Below are 14,689 nucleotides of genomic sequence, written 5' to 3' on the forward strand. Positions count from 1 at the left end.
CCTGCTCACTCAACTCTCCAACCCTCCCAGCCATTTCTCCCACATTAACCCCTAGAGCTTCCCTTTCCCACCCCACGCAACTACTAAGCTCAATTTTCCTGGCCTCTTGGGTTTTTCTTCATGGAAATCCAACATTGTGACGAGGCACTGCAAATTGTCCAATGGGGGCTTCCTCCAGGGAAGGGTGCCTTATGTGGCTTCTGTTTCCTCTGACCACAACAGGCTGGCAAGTATCGTGTCTGCCTGATAATGAAGCAGTAGTGTGTCCAGGAGTTGCTGCTGCTGTTTACATGTTGTGTGCAGAGAGTGCTGCTTTACATGTTGTGTCCTCCTTCTCGTCCTGCATCGCTCCATTCTTTCAACTTGTCTTCAGAGGCCTGATGTTTTTCATCTTCATTTCAAAAACTGGACGCAATACTCCAGATAAGCCATGACTAATCTGAAATAAAGGACAACTCTGACTTTCAAGTTAAACTTTTATTAATGCTGCTGAAAATCCCATAAACCATTTTTTGCAGCCACATCATACTACCGTCTCCTGTTCAGCCACTGATAAGACAGTCCCAGAACATTGCTCATATAGACTATTGCCAAGTAGTACTTGTAAAATAAATAATAAATTATTATTATTACTAGAAGCTTTTATTCCACTAAAAAAAGTCCCTGATTGATCAGGTGAAAGTACCCTGACTGATCCAGCTTTTACAAATATTATTTTTATCTCAGTTGTTTATTTTAAAAAGCACTGCATAAAAAGAAGCATTCCCTTTCCTCTGTCAAAGGAGCAAATGCCTCTTCTATCACAATGTAAGCAGGTTTGTTTGTTTGTTTGTTTGTTTGTTTGTTTGTTTGTTTGGCTTTCGAACTCTTGACTTACAAAATTAATCACTCAGTTAATCCCCATTGGCTCCACTCATTTGCATATACTTACATGTGAGTGAGGCTCATTTAATAAAGTAGGACTTGATTCTGACTAAAGTGACATTGTCTCTCCAGCTGCTTGGGACTACAACTCCCATCAGCTCCAGTCAGCATAGCTGAGCTGGCTGGGGCTGATGGGAATTGCAGTCCAAAACACCTGGAAGGCACCAGGTTAACAAGGACTGAGGCTCAGAATTGCTTTAGGAGATTTATTTATTGGGTTGACGACCCTATTCATCCCCACCCACCCCCAATCCCTCAGGCACTCTAATTTAAATTGGGTTTCAAATTGTAATAAATCTCAGTGCAATTATTTTGTTCAACAGGGTGGACATTGAGACTCCTTGCTGATATTAATTGGTTGCTTGTTCTGTTTGATGTTGTTTCAATCATTTTTATTGCACCCAGGATTGGTTGTTTTATGCTGTTTTTATTGCATTGCCTTCCACATTTTATTAAAGAAATGGGACAAATTTCATTTTATATTCATTTTTGGACCAGTGCTACTGTATATCACAAAATACATGTTTATTTGTACAATCTTTTTGACTTTCAGCTCCTCAAGAGCTTCAACCATAGCCCCATCAAAATTGTACCCATTTTACAGCTAGTGGTTAGAAGACAAAGGCAAGGTGAAAGGAGTGCACATGAACCCAGGGCAAAACTTAACGCTCTGTCTAGTGCTCTGTGTACCTGCTTGAGCTTGCTTTGGCCCAGCCCACAGGCATGCCTTGGCTTTTGAAATTTTGGAAATATCATTCCTTTGCAAGTGGCTGAGGTGTTTGAGAAATTGAGAAATAAATGAAAATAAACAGTTGCTGCCTAAGGAAAAGCCTTGGGAACTGAATATTCCATTTGGCTTCCTCATACCAAATTATAAGCATCTTGTTCATTTCTTTTAACTTAAGGTAGGGCTCCTTTCCCCATCAAAAAAATTTGAAAGTGGCTATATAAAAGAGGACACTAACAGCGTTTGCTTTGCATTGGCCAGGCCATTACATCTTCATAAGGCCTCCATGACATGCACATGAGCACACAGACCAGGGTTGCCAATCCCCAGTTTAGGGTCCTGACAGTAGCGTAGTGTGGGGGGTGCAGGGGGGGCTGGCCGCAACATCTGGGGGTTAGGGTTAGGGGGCGCAAATCCACGGGTTAGGGGGCGCAAATTACTTGCCTTGCCCCGGGTGCTGACAACCCACGCTACGCCACTGGGTCCTGATATGAGCCCCAAGTAATGTTTTTCCAGACCACCAATTTTGGCAACCACAGCAAGAGGAGGGAGGTAGCGCTAGGCGATTAACTCCTCTCCTCAGCTGATCTGAACCCATCTGCTTGGGGGTGGGCTGTGTGCCTGTGTGTCTGTGCATGTGAAAGTGTGAGATGACCACACTCGCCTTGGGACACAGCCACCCACCCATCAGTTTGTCATAATGAATGTGATCCTCAAGCAAAAAGGTTTAGCCATCCCTGACCTCTTGTAACCATGAGGTCTAGCAACATAGCACAGTCTTGCACTCTAGTTCACAAAAGCCTTCTTGGCCTAATCAGCTTAATTGTCTTGTAGGTGCCACAGGACCTTGTTTCCACTGCCACAGACTAACACAGCAATCCCACTAGAAATACATTTTTTAAAAATGAAAGTCTCCTAGATTGCATTTGTGGTCAAAGAGGCACGTGCAGGTGATGTGACAGGTCGGTCCCAAGGGGCCTGTGTTAGTAAAAAGATGCTCCCATATGCTTGGGCAGTCAAAAGCAACAGACTGTGAAAGGTTGTGCTAGGGTTAGGGCAGGGATTCATCCTTGACTCCACTTCCTCTCCCTCTCTCTCCCAGCAGTCATGATTTATACTTAGCCTTTGGCTCTCTCCAGCCTCAGCCCGGGGTGTGGGGTTGCTTCAGAAATGCTTATTCATGAACTTCCTGCAAAATTATGTCCCAACGCAGCTGAGAATAAGAGAGCTTGCATCAGCAGCAAGAGAAAAAGAGTACAGCGCTTCAAGATCCCCAGATTAGAGTCCTAAGAAGTCCAACCAGGAGATCTATTACCCCAAGTCCCGTGTTTTGAAACATACCTTAAGAAGCAGCTGGCAGCAGCCATGTTCAGAATTATGCCTGCTAATTTTTTAAAAAATGCATACACTGCTTGATTGCAAATATAGTATCTAAGCAGGTTGCAAAAATATTTGTCCTGACAGTGTGGCCAAGATGTTCTGAGCTACAAAGAACTGCAACCAGGTGTAAAGGGGGTGGGCATGTGGAAGCTCCCATAAAATCTCACCATCACAGTCTCCCCTGTTAGACTGGGACTCTAAGCCCTTAATGTAGTTACCACAAAGGTTCATCCAGCCCTGTTGCAGTTAAAAGGTACCTGCTGGAGAAAAGGTACCTGCAGGATTTTTGTTGAGGGGGCAGAACCTCAGATTTGTACTGATTTAGGGGGGGACAGCTGCCCCCTTGGGCTAAGCCCATGGTTGGACGATGGGAGGTTGGCATGAAAGAACCCATGGGCAGCTGCCACCTAGATCCACAAAGCATTGAAAGTACTCAATTATCTGAGGTTCTGCCCCCCCAACTTTGGCTGCCCCCGCCTAAAAGAAATCCCCGCCCATGCCCCCACCCCTGCTGCCCTGGTCCTATGCAATTATGCAAGAAAGAGGTCCCATGTTTGATACCCATCATCCCAGGGCTGAGAGAGACTCCTGGGCGAATCCCTGGAGACCCAGTGCCGGTTCCTGGACTCGACGGACCATCAGCCTGACTCGGGATCAGCTTGCTTAGACCAGGCAGAAGAGATATTCCAGGGGGAGGATTATTTATGAATGTATCCTTGAGAAGGAAAGGTGGCGGCGGCGCGGGGGTGGCGGCAATGAGAGGTTCAACAGGGAGAAGGAGAGAGAAGGGGGGAAACACAGGCAGAAAGGGGAGGGGGAGAGACTTCAAGGGTTGGGAGACGTAAGCTAAGAAGTGCCAATTTCAATTTGAGCAGAAAAGCTGGTGGTCGCCTGGCAGGCAATCCCCTCTGCGCCCTCGCCGCGCCCATTCCCGGTCCCACTCGCTATCACAGTGTTATGAAGCTGCTGGTTTGCATCCAGTTTGCGTCTGCGCCCCTCGGAGACAGGAAGAAGCGCTTCCAAAGCGCTGACACGAGCAGCTGGGGAGGCGCCAGCAGCAGAGTTGCTGTCCAGTTGCTGAGAGCTGGTGAAGAGCTGCTGCTCCCTCGCTGACAAAGGCGCCATCAGCCCGAGCAAGGGCAGCTTTGCCTTGGTACCAAGACGCGCGTGGCAGCCAGAGGGGAGCTGTCCAGTAGGAGGAGGAGGAAAGAGAAAGGAGAAACCCCCGAATCCAAGGATGCCAGGACACTGGGGGGCAGCCAGGGCTCAGATACGCCCTGCCTAAGGTTCTCTCCGAGGTTGTCAGTGTCAGGAAAAGGGTGTGGCCAAGAATTCGTGCCATCTTTCAGTGTCGCGAATTTTCACTCTTCCGTGAAAGCAAACGCCCAATTCCGATGTTTGGCACAAAGAATTACTTCCTCCTTGAGAATATAAGGACACGTGGAGGGACCATCTGGATCAGATCCCCAAAGACCCAGCTAGTTTAAGATCCTCTTTCTAACACCTGCCTGTCAAAGCTTCCTGTAAGCCCATAAGCAGGACATGAAGATAATTGCCTTCCCTCTTATTTTTTTTCAACCACCCCCCAACAGATAGTCACTGCCTCTGAACAATAAACTAGCATATTAGCCATGAAGATTAGTAGTCACTGACAGGCCTCTCCTCTTCTCCCAAGAATGGCTTGAATCCCCTTTCAAAGTCAACTTGGCCAGCGGCCACCACTACCTTACAATTATGCTAAGTGGGTTTTACATGCAGAATCCTTTGGAAGATCAAGGTTTCTACAGGTTTGGATGAAGCGACAGAGCTGGGGCTGGATGCTGTGCTACCCAACTGAGGCAGAGCACCAAATGAAGCTGTCTGGCCACACCTGCAAGCCCATCTGCACGGTCATGCACGGAGCCGGCTTTAAAGAACCATCTGGTGACAGCTCAGTGGGTAGATCATAGGCCATCCACCCCACTGCCACCTGAATCCTCTTCCCAGAGAACTGAAGCAGGGCCAGAGATGAATATTTGCCACAAAGGTGTGGTGTGGCATCCTCATGGATTGATGCCGGCTTTGTCCATTCCTATCCTACTTTTCTCTTTTGATGGGTTTGCTGAATTTACATCCACAGCCTGATTTTAATAATAATAATAATAATTTTTTTATTTCTACCCTGCCCTCCGCGGCCAGAGCCAGGCTCAGGGCGGCTAACACCAATAAAATTACAATAAAACATATGGGGTGGGGGAACAAACAAAAATAACAAAAAACCAGTTTATTAAAATACAATTTAAAATGCAGCCTTATTTTAATAGTAGCCCATAAATCAAAACCATAAGGGGAGGGAAACAAAAGGGTCAGACTGAGTCCAAACCAAAGGCCAGGCGGAACAGCTCTGTCTTGCAGGCCCTGCGGAAAGATGTCAAGTCCTGCAGGGCCCTAGTCTCTTGTGACAGAGTGTTCCACCAAGTTGGGGCCAGTACTGAAAAGGCCCTGGCCCTAGTTGAGACCCTAGTTTTACCCATACTGGGGGAGCAGAGGGTGAAAGGTCAGTGGGGGCTGCTACAGCTGCTGTCACCCCCCCACCATCTACTGCTTCACTTGGGCTGGCCCTGTTGGTAGGGCCAGCCCTGGGAACAAGTGCATCAAGACCCACTTTCCCTGACCCAGCTCCATCATCCCTTCCCCTGAACCCTCACTTGCATTGATTGTGAATCTCCACTACTCTTTTGCCGGTGGCTGAGTCGCTTGGGATGGGTAGCCTCCAGTGCCTTCCCAAATCACCACCCATTCTATCCAGCGCAACCTGAACCTTGCCAGGACTTTAGCTCCTTGCACTTCACCAAGTCCTACCCTCAAAGCAAGCATTAAAACCAATAGGTGGCTTTTACATTGCACCAACGCTAGACTGAGACAGGAGCTTTTGGCTGCAGAGGCCCATTTCATCACCAACACATCGTGTGCCCACTCCATCCATGCAAAGGAGGTATCAGATAGTTAGCAGAGGTAGCTGCTATTGGAAACATGCAGACCCCAGATCTTTGCTGTACCCTCAAAAAGCAACAACTGTGACTTGGCACAGGAGACAGATTCTTAAAGAAAGGGAAGAAGTTTCTTTTGCCTGATGGAACATGCGTGTAGGGCCAGCCTGAGTGCACAATAACATCAAGAGACTGTTTTGAATTACTGTTTTTTAAGGCGGGGGCATTGCAACTGTACATCTAGCAAAGGTGCTGCTGAGTGTTGCAGTGTCAGATATGCAAGTGCCACAGTCGGCTTGGTTCACATGCGGGCATTGCAAAGAATTGTGGGATGTGCCTCTCAGATCATGCAAAGCAGCTACCCGGGTCTGCAGGTAACTTGCTTTTTCTACCCATGGAATGAGAAGGTGGTTACGCTGAACATGCTATGTTAGTCCCTAGCCAATTCAGGACCATAGCTCAGTGGTAGAGCACCAGCAGAAGCTTCCGAGTCTAATTCATATTAAGCATCCCTGGTTTAAAAAAAGATCCAGGGGCAAGGTGATGGAAAAGACCCTCCTCTGCCCATGATCCCTGTGGAGAGTTGCTGCCAATCATGAGGAGACAATGCTGGGCTAGATGGATGAATATTCTGACCTTTAATAAGGCACCATTGAGCAGGTTTTAAACAAAGGTTGCAATTTTTAACTGCAAAATGTACATTTTGTAATAAGTCAAAGCTTTCCACTGCCTCAAACCCAGAGATCGAAGGCAGTTTGTGAACTTTACATTGGAAACGGTTCAAACATTTCCCATTACTGCAATGAGCTAAACTACTTTGCAATTCAGATTGCATTGATTTGGTTTATGTAGCTGCTGAATGCTGAATGATCTCCTGTACAATTAATCTCAAGTGATGCTACGCATGTTAAAATCACTGATGCAGGGGATCAAGATTACGGTGCCAAGCTTAATGTAATACCGTGCACACAATTTCCCCTTTCTGCATTATGACCAGCTGAAGATAGAAAACCTGAGCTTTATTTCCTGCATTATCTATCCTTTAAGTGTCCTTTGCAGATGGAAGTAGGTGCAGTTGTTCTATGTTAGTAGGAGTGAACAACTGCAACTTGCTTCCATGGAGTGGATGAGCCCCAGAATTCCTGAATCTTCTGCAAATCAGTTCTTTTTTTTTTTTTAACCTTCTGTATATTCTTCAATGGGACGCAGGTGGCGCTGTGGGTTAAAGCCTCAGCGCCTAGGACTTGCCGATCGAAAGGTCGGCGGTTCGAATCCCTGCGGCGGGGTGCGCTCCCGCTGCTCGGTCCCAGCGCCTGCCAACCTAGCAGTTCGAAAGCACCTCCAGGTGCAAGTAGATAAATAGGGACCGCTTACCAGCGGGAAGGTAAACGGCGTTTCCGTGTGCGGCTCTGGCTCGCCAGAGCAGCGATGTCACGCTGGCCACGTGACCCGGAAGTGTCTCCGGACAGCGCTGGCCCCTGGCCTCTTAAGTGAGATGGGCGCACAACCCCAGAGTCTGTCAAGACTGGCCCGTACGGGCAGGGGTACCTTTGCCTTTACCTTTATATTCTTCAATATGTACTACAGATCTAATGCCCAAATGCAGTACAGTGGAACCTCTACTTATGGACATAATCCATTCCAGAGGTCCATCCGTAAGTCGATTCGGGTCACTGGTAGAAGCACCATTGTGCGCAAGCGCATTCAGCGGCAGCGCACTTCTGCGTGTGTGTAAACCACAGAAGCCGCTTCTGCGCGTGCACAAATCACAGCAAATCCAGTATTTACTTCCAGGTTTGCTGTGGTCGCAACTTGGATCAGGCCCAAGTAGAGGCGGTCGTAAGTAGAGGTTCTACTGTATCAAGTTTAGAATTTTTAACTCATTATCTCCTAACAAAGCAAATATGTAACTGTTTTATTCTGGAAAATGTTCCTCAGGATAAGAGGGGTGGTACATTTGGTATACAGCTGATAACAGAACACAACATGAGAAAAGCAGGTAATGAGGGGCTGCTCAATAGGTACAAATGTTGCAATGTGATGATATCGGATTGGGGGGAAACTGTGCCTTGAGGACAAAAGGAATGGCAGCTTCAAAACGGAAGAGCAGGCAAGGAAAAGAGCGTCCTTGTCTGAATCAGATTGCATTAGTGTTTCTTCTGGTGAAAGCTGAGATTTAACATGTCCTGGAGTACTTTACTCCCCCCCCCCCCCCGCAGATATGATAGATCACAGGTCTTGCCTCTTGGATAATTTGCTACATCAAAATGAATGTAAGGAGTTGCCCTCAAACATTTAACTCACTGGTGTTTTGTCTTTGGAGAGGGCAATTCCAACAAACGCACATTGGAAATTTTTGCAACACACACAAAAAACAAAAACACAGCATACATCATAGTGAATATCAAAACCCAAAATACAAGTGCATAAGCAAAATGCTGACCATAATGAGGTTTGAAAATATATACCCACACACAACCCTTAAGTAAAAAAACATGGAGATCTGGGCCAAACATGGAGATACAGGGCCAAAGGACCACAGGGCCAAAGGACCAAAGGACGACCAACACGATACAACTAACTTAACTGAAGAGTACATTTCCAAAATAATGTTGAATATGTTGGTGGAAACAGCAGTATGGCTTATAACTCACTGGGAGCAAAGTACTGTTCCCCCTTTTCCCTTTAATAATATATGAAAAGACATGTAAAGCTGTCCCAGCAGGCTTGTCTTCATTCCAGGCAGGTGATGAAGGCAGGGAAGAAGGAGGAGGAGGAGAAACCAAGAATTAGGAACATAAATTTTGAGAACAGAGCCTCCATAGGCCTATCCCAACAGGACTCAGGAAGCAGAAACATGTGGTGGATGGGATGAGATATATTGGAATGGAATAAATCGCACAGGGGAGGGGGAAGAACATCAGGAATTACAGCACAAGTTTGACCATATTGACTCAAAGGACAACAGATGACTCATTTTCTAGAAGTCTTGAAATCTCTATAGTTTGCCCTTCCTTTTTTCCTAGAAACCAGGATGCATTTTCCCTGAGGTGGGTTCCTCTTAGATCAGGTAATCCCGGCATAATAGGTGCATGACAATGTTAAAGAATCCGCTATCCAAATGGCAAATGCAAAATGTGAAAACTTTGCAAAGAGACTTAGACATGTCTCTGGTTGTGCAGGAGCTGATGTTTAGGTGTGTCAGGAATTCACTTGACCAAACAATGGTATATATGTCTACTTCAGAAGCAAATCTCTTTGTGTTTAAATGGGGCTTAGTCCCCAGTAACTGTGTCCAGGATGGCAACCTAGGCTTTGGTTTAGGGCCATCACAGGGGAAAACAGGGTTATTGTGCCTTTAACAGCTGTATCTCTGCCAGCAGAACAAATCTGATTTCCCATAGTAAGCATGAGGTTGGCTAGAGCAGGAGAGGGGGAGCAGCAGTATTGACTGCACTCTCAAACTTTTGAGTTATGCATGCTGCCCACGGCAACCATGTATGGCCTGCCATCTACACCTGCCGCAGGGCAGCCATTTTATGACTCTCTAAATCTGAAATGTGCCCCCTGCTGAAAACATTCCTTTTAGACAAACCTACCTAGATGCTTTACAAGGGACGTGGGTGGCGCTGTGGTCTAAACCACAGAGCCTAGGGCTTGCCAATCAGAAGGTTGTTGGTTTGAATCCCCGCAACTGGGTGAGCTCCTCTTGCTTGGTTCCTGCTCCTGCCAACCTAGCAGTTCAAAAGCACGTCAAAGTGCAAGTAGATAAATAGGTACCGCTCCGGCGGGAAGGTAAACAGCGTTCTGGTTCGCCAGAAGCGGTTTAGTCATGCTGGCCACATGACCCGGAAGCTGTACGCTGGCTCCCTCGGCCAATAAAGCGAGATGAGCGCTGCAACCCCAGAGTCGGCCACAACTGGACCTAACGGTCAGGGGTCCCTTTACCTTTACCTTTACCTAGATGCTTAGAAAGTTGAGGTCATTTTAAACTGTTTCAGTATTTTTTAACTTTTTGTATGTTTTTAAAGTAGGGCTATTCATTTTTCTAGATTTTGCTGTTTGCTCAAACCACTTTGAGGGTTTTCTTTTAACAATCAAGCAGTTTATACATGTTGTGAAATAAATAAATAAATTGGTGACTGCTCTCCTCTGGGCTAAGGTGTCCTGCTATCGGGGGTGGGGGTGGCCAGAAGAGCCCAGGGGTGCCATTGACTAAGTCGCTTTGATCCTTGAGAGCGGCAAGGCAGGGGAGCCAGGATGTGTTTGCAGAAGGACGATGCAGCCGGTGCCAAGGAAAGGAGGCTTCCTGCTCTGGCCTTCGCCAGGAGATGAGGGCTGGTGCCCAATCACTACATTTAACTGATTAGGATCAAATGTTTGCCAAATGCACCCAACTCTGCAGGAGAACAGAGACTGGTGGGAAATGTAGCTTGTCAAAAAGGAACACTGCAGCCTGCTTTTGCTTTTCCTGTCCGCTGCCCATGATAGAAACAATCTTCTGTCTCTTTGCAAGAAAGATCTGGGGGGTGGCTTGCCCTCAAGGGCTTCGAAGAAGAAGGGGGAGATTGCTCTCAGCTACGCAGCGCCCAAGATCAGCTGGCTGCCTGCCTGGGGGGCACCTGGAATGGACACCAATCCTACCTTATCGTCCTCCTGCTCCAGCACCTCAGTTTCCTGCCCAGCTCTTTCCCCTGGATCACCAGCTCTGCACACACTGGTCTCACTTCTTATTTGCAGTTAAAATAATGGAGTCAACCCCCCCCCCCCAGAAATGACACCTCATATCCCATAGTCCACTCCTATCTTGGCTTGTATGTGACAATTTATAGTGCACCAAACGTATCTGGGACTTCATTGTGGCTTCTTCCTGCCTTTTGAGCATCCAGAGTCCCCAAGGGGCAGCACGAGCCTTTCTGGTCTGTGCTTGCATATACGTTGGGGGTAGAAAGAGCCCCCAAGACAAAAGTGTTCAGTTGTGCAAGAGCTGCGCTGTTAGGCACTTGGAAATCTCAGTCCGACACCCGTTTCTGTTTGGTGGAGTTAAGATATACTGCTCCTCCTCCTCAAGAGATGGTGAGGTGCCGGCTGGTTGGGAAGATCTTCCTCGTGGTCACTTTCACAATTGCGCTGGACAAAGAAGAAACTAGGTGACGTTTCAGGCAGGGCTCAGCATCTAAAGACTTTTCCTTGCCCCTCTTTTTATACACACACTAATAATAATAATAATAATAATAATAATAATAATAATGATAATTTTTAATTTTTCCATACCACCATCTGAGGAACACAGGGCAGTTCACAATATAAAAAGACCTAACATAGTAATAAACAGTAACAATAACCCTGCCTGCCAAAGGAGGAACCAACACTCATAGAGAGGAGCACTGGGCCACTCTGGGGGTGCTGGTATGGGGGTGCTCGCTTTCCCCCTGGGGCAGGTGGCTCAGCACACATTTTTGTGTTCTTCTTGCGCCACCATCCCCGGATCCCAGCCTTGCAAGGCTACAGGGGGGACGGACATGGGGATGTGGCAACCTTGCGCCCTTCGATCCCAGCACTGTGCAAGGCTAGGACTGAGGGGGGCATGGCTGCCACATCCCCCTCTGCAGCCTTGCAAGGCTAGGATCTGGGGAGGGTGGCATAAGGAAGGTGCAAGGGGCATGGCTGCCAGGGCTGGTGTCACTCCAGGTACAGCAGGGGCTGGACAGGTGCGGTGGGGTCCGTTTGTCCTCGGCCCCTGGCATGGGGGCATGTGCGTGGGTGTACCCACCCACCCACCCTGGGCAACATGGACTGCTGGGTGGGCAGACTTCCGGCTTGCATGATCCACTTTGTTTTTCATTACAAAACCCAAGGTCCACCAAACAGAGAAGGTACAAAATAGTCACTCAAGATGATGAGCATTGAATTGCGGATCCCGGTGCCTTTGCACACACGCTCAGCTCAGGAATCTCTCTCTCTCTCTCTCTCTCTCTCTCTCTCTCTCTCACACACACACACACACACACACACACACCCTACATTGGCTCCTTTTTCATCCCCGGTTGTCTTGATTTTCAGCAGCCTAATCTAGAAGGGGAAAAGCCTTCTCGTTACTATGGTTAAGCTACTGAGAGTGGAGAACTTTTGCTGCTCTACTGCAAATCACTCCGTCATCTTCCAGCAGATCCCCATCTGTCTTCTGTCTGCCCCTGCACTGAACAACCCAAGGAACAAAGACGTTCCCAAGTGGGGAGATGGAGGAGTGGGTGAGAGGTAACTCTTAAATGGCTCAGGAGTGCCATACCTCAAGGACTGCCTCTCCTCAGTCACCTGCGTGGGGGTGCCTGTTTCGTGCCCCCTCAAAAATCCGTGCACAGGGCCACAGCACCTCTGGCACCCCCCGTGCTATGCTCCTGTACCCACCACCTGGAGAATCTAGAGCTCTGCTCAAAGCTCTTTAACTTTGCCTTGCATAGCTAACCAGGATGTTCAGAATGTGTAGCAGCAGTGCCAAGATAGCATTTCTGTATTCCCCTGTATTCTGTATTTGCGAGAGAGCATGCCAATATCAACCTCTTGTTCCTCAGCAGCCCTGTTTTGGCTCTATTTCAGGTGGCACTCACCTCCTGATGTCATTATTAGGGGGAGCGATGGCTCTATGCAGCCTCCAGGCACAGGGACATTAGGCCCCTGAATGACAAAGCTAAGAAGCAGCAATGGGAGAAGGGCTATTGCATTGCATAGGCGTCTCAGGGGTTGGTTGGCCAGCCAGCTGCTGAAGGAAGCAAAATGCCGAGCTAGGTGATCCTTTGCCTGATAGAACAGGGCTCTCCAGCAACATTTGGAAGGCATCGCATTGGCTGCCCCTCCTCTGTCGCAAATAGCTGGGCACGTCGACTTTCCACTTCCTTTGCCCCCATGTACTTACCAAGCTTTCATCTTGCATTAGGCGAACCTTTCTCACCAAGGTGCGAGATAAATGGTTGCACAGTGCAACAATACTGTAAGTAAGCTGGGGGAACAACAAGGATATTGTGGTTATACTCTTGAAAGGCAGAAGATGACCCTGCAGAGCCACTGATGGGATGTCCCCACAACCCCCAGTGCATTTCATGGGCACAACCAAGGGGCACCTTCAAGAACTGCCCTGCCATCAGCCTCCAATACACAGGTGAGGTTTGGAAGCAGCACCAGGGGGGATTTAGTGAGCTAACAAAACCAGGAAAATGTTATACGTTAAAATGCAGCAATACAGAAAAGATTCAGATGGACCCTATTGTCTCTGGTTGACCCAGTTCACTGTGAGCTCACCTGGGTCAGAAGGAGGCAGATCTCAGTGCTCAGACAAAGTGCTCAGTGTAGCTGAAATGATTATTGGGGACTACATGGGGCTAACCCTTGAAGACAGTCTGAACTGGGACAGGCAGCTGTGTTCCTCAGCAATAAGAGAGGGTTGGGAAGCCACCCATCCCCTGCTCCTGAGAGCTGCTTACCTCTGTGGGGAAGGCGATCAGAGGCCAGAGGCCAGTAGTGGGCAGGATCAAAGCATGCACACACGCTATCTATCCTGTTCTGGGCTGAGTCATACTTCCCCCAAAGGAGCAGGTCCACAGTGTCGAGGTGTTCCTGGGTCCATTTCGGTCATTATAGGCTCAGCTTTGATATCAAGGAGTGCTTATTTCCTGCTCTGGCTGACTTGCCAGCTATGGCCATTCCTGGTTTGATGTAGCCTCCCATCTTGATTACTTAGGGACTACCCTTGGAGACGGTTTGAAAACTTCAGCTTGTGAAGAACAGGCCTGGTGAGAGCTGTAGCCCAACAAGATCAGGAAGGGTGGCCTAGGCGCCTATCCTAATAACACATTAATGTGTGGTTTTATGTTGAGCTGCAAATTGTTTTACTGCAAGCTGCTTGGAGAACTTTATCAATGGGTAATCATATAAATTTAAAATAATAATCAATAATGTTGATGTTAACAAGACCGGCCTGCACTTACTAGCTAGCTTCTAGAGAGAGAGAAGCCAGTTCTGCAGATAGCTCTGAAAGGTACAACTTATGTCACTTTAAAAAAATAATGTTGTTTCTTTAAAATGGCGGTGGGGAACCTGTGGCTCTCCAGAAGTTGCTGGAGTAAACAACCACCAGCTCCAATATCATTTGGAAGACCAAAGGCTGCCCATCCCTGCTTTAAAAGAAAACAAAACAAAACAGACGTCCTGCTTCTTTGTAGAGAGCACCACACATGCATCAGCAACCACACTCCAAGTATACTACCTTCCACCGCCTCCGGGCATATTGCTTTTTGAAGTTTTCCAAGTTAATGACTGACTCCCGTCTCACCAAGGCCTGGCATTTGTCCTTTGGCTGGGAAAGACAAGAGAGAACAAGGTCAGTGCTTCACAAAGCCTGGGCCATTAAATATACATTATGTGGGTTGTGCACTTTAAGTACAGGGCGGGGGGGGGGCAATTGTGGTGCCATCCAATGTTGCTGGACTTCGATTTCCATCCATCCCAGGCAGCACGGCCATGTATCAGGGAGCTGTAACTCAACCGCATCAGACAGGCCACCGGCTCTTCATCTGGACCTCAAGTCTTTGACGTTATCACCCTCTCTGTCTGAAGTTTGACAGTGATGAGACTGGCACAACCAAGTGTAACAGCAATAAAATGGTAGCAAACAATTTACATCTTAGGACTTAGC

General features: G+C 47.7%; 1 protein-coding gene across 1 annotated transcript in view; it reads right to left on the reverse strand.

The window, feature by feature from the left end:
• Positions 1–6,615: 6,615 nt before the first annotated feature.
• Positions 6,616–14,689, reverse strand: part of DAPK2 (death associated protein kinase 2) — a 64,702-nt gene continuing 56,628 nt past the window's right edge. Inside the window, exons 10-13 of the transcript XR_013833053.1 lie at positions 14,261–14,350; positions 12,914–12,997; positions 7,561–11,130; positions 6,616–7,184 (exon numbers count right to left, since the gene is read on the reverse strand). The gene's annotated coding sequence lies outside the window, so the exon portion shown is untranslated. The remainder of the gene's footprint in view (positions 7,185–7,560; positions 11,131–12,913; positions 12,998–14,260; positions 14,351–14,689) is intronic.

The sequence above is a fragment of the Podarcis cretensis genome (genome assembly GCF_951804945.1).
Source record: "Podarcis cretensis genome assembly, chromosome: 14".
NCBI classification, from domain to species: Eukaryota; Metazoa; Chordata; class Lepidosauria; order Squamata; family Lacertidae; genus Podarcis; species Podarcis cretensis.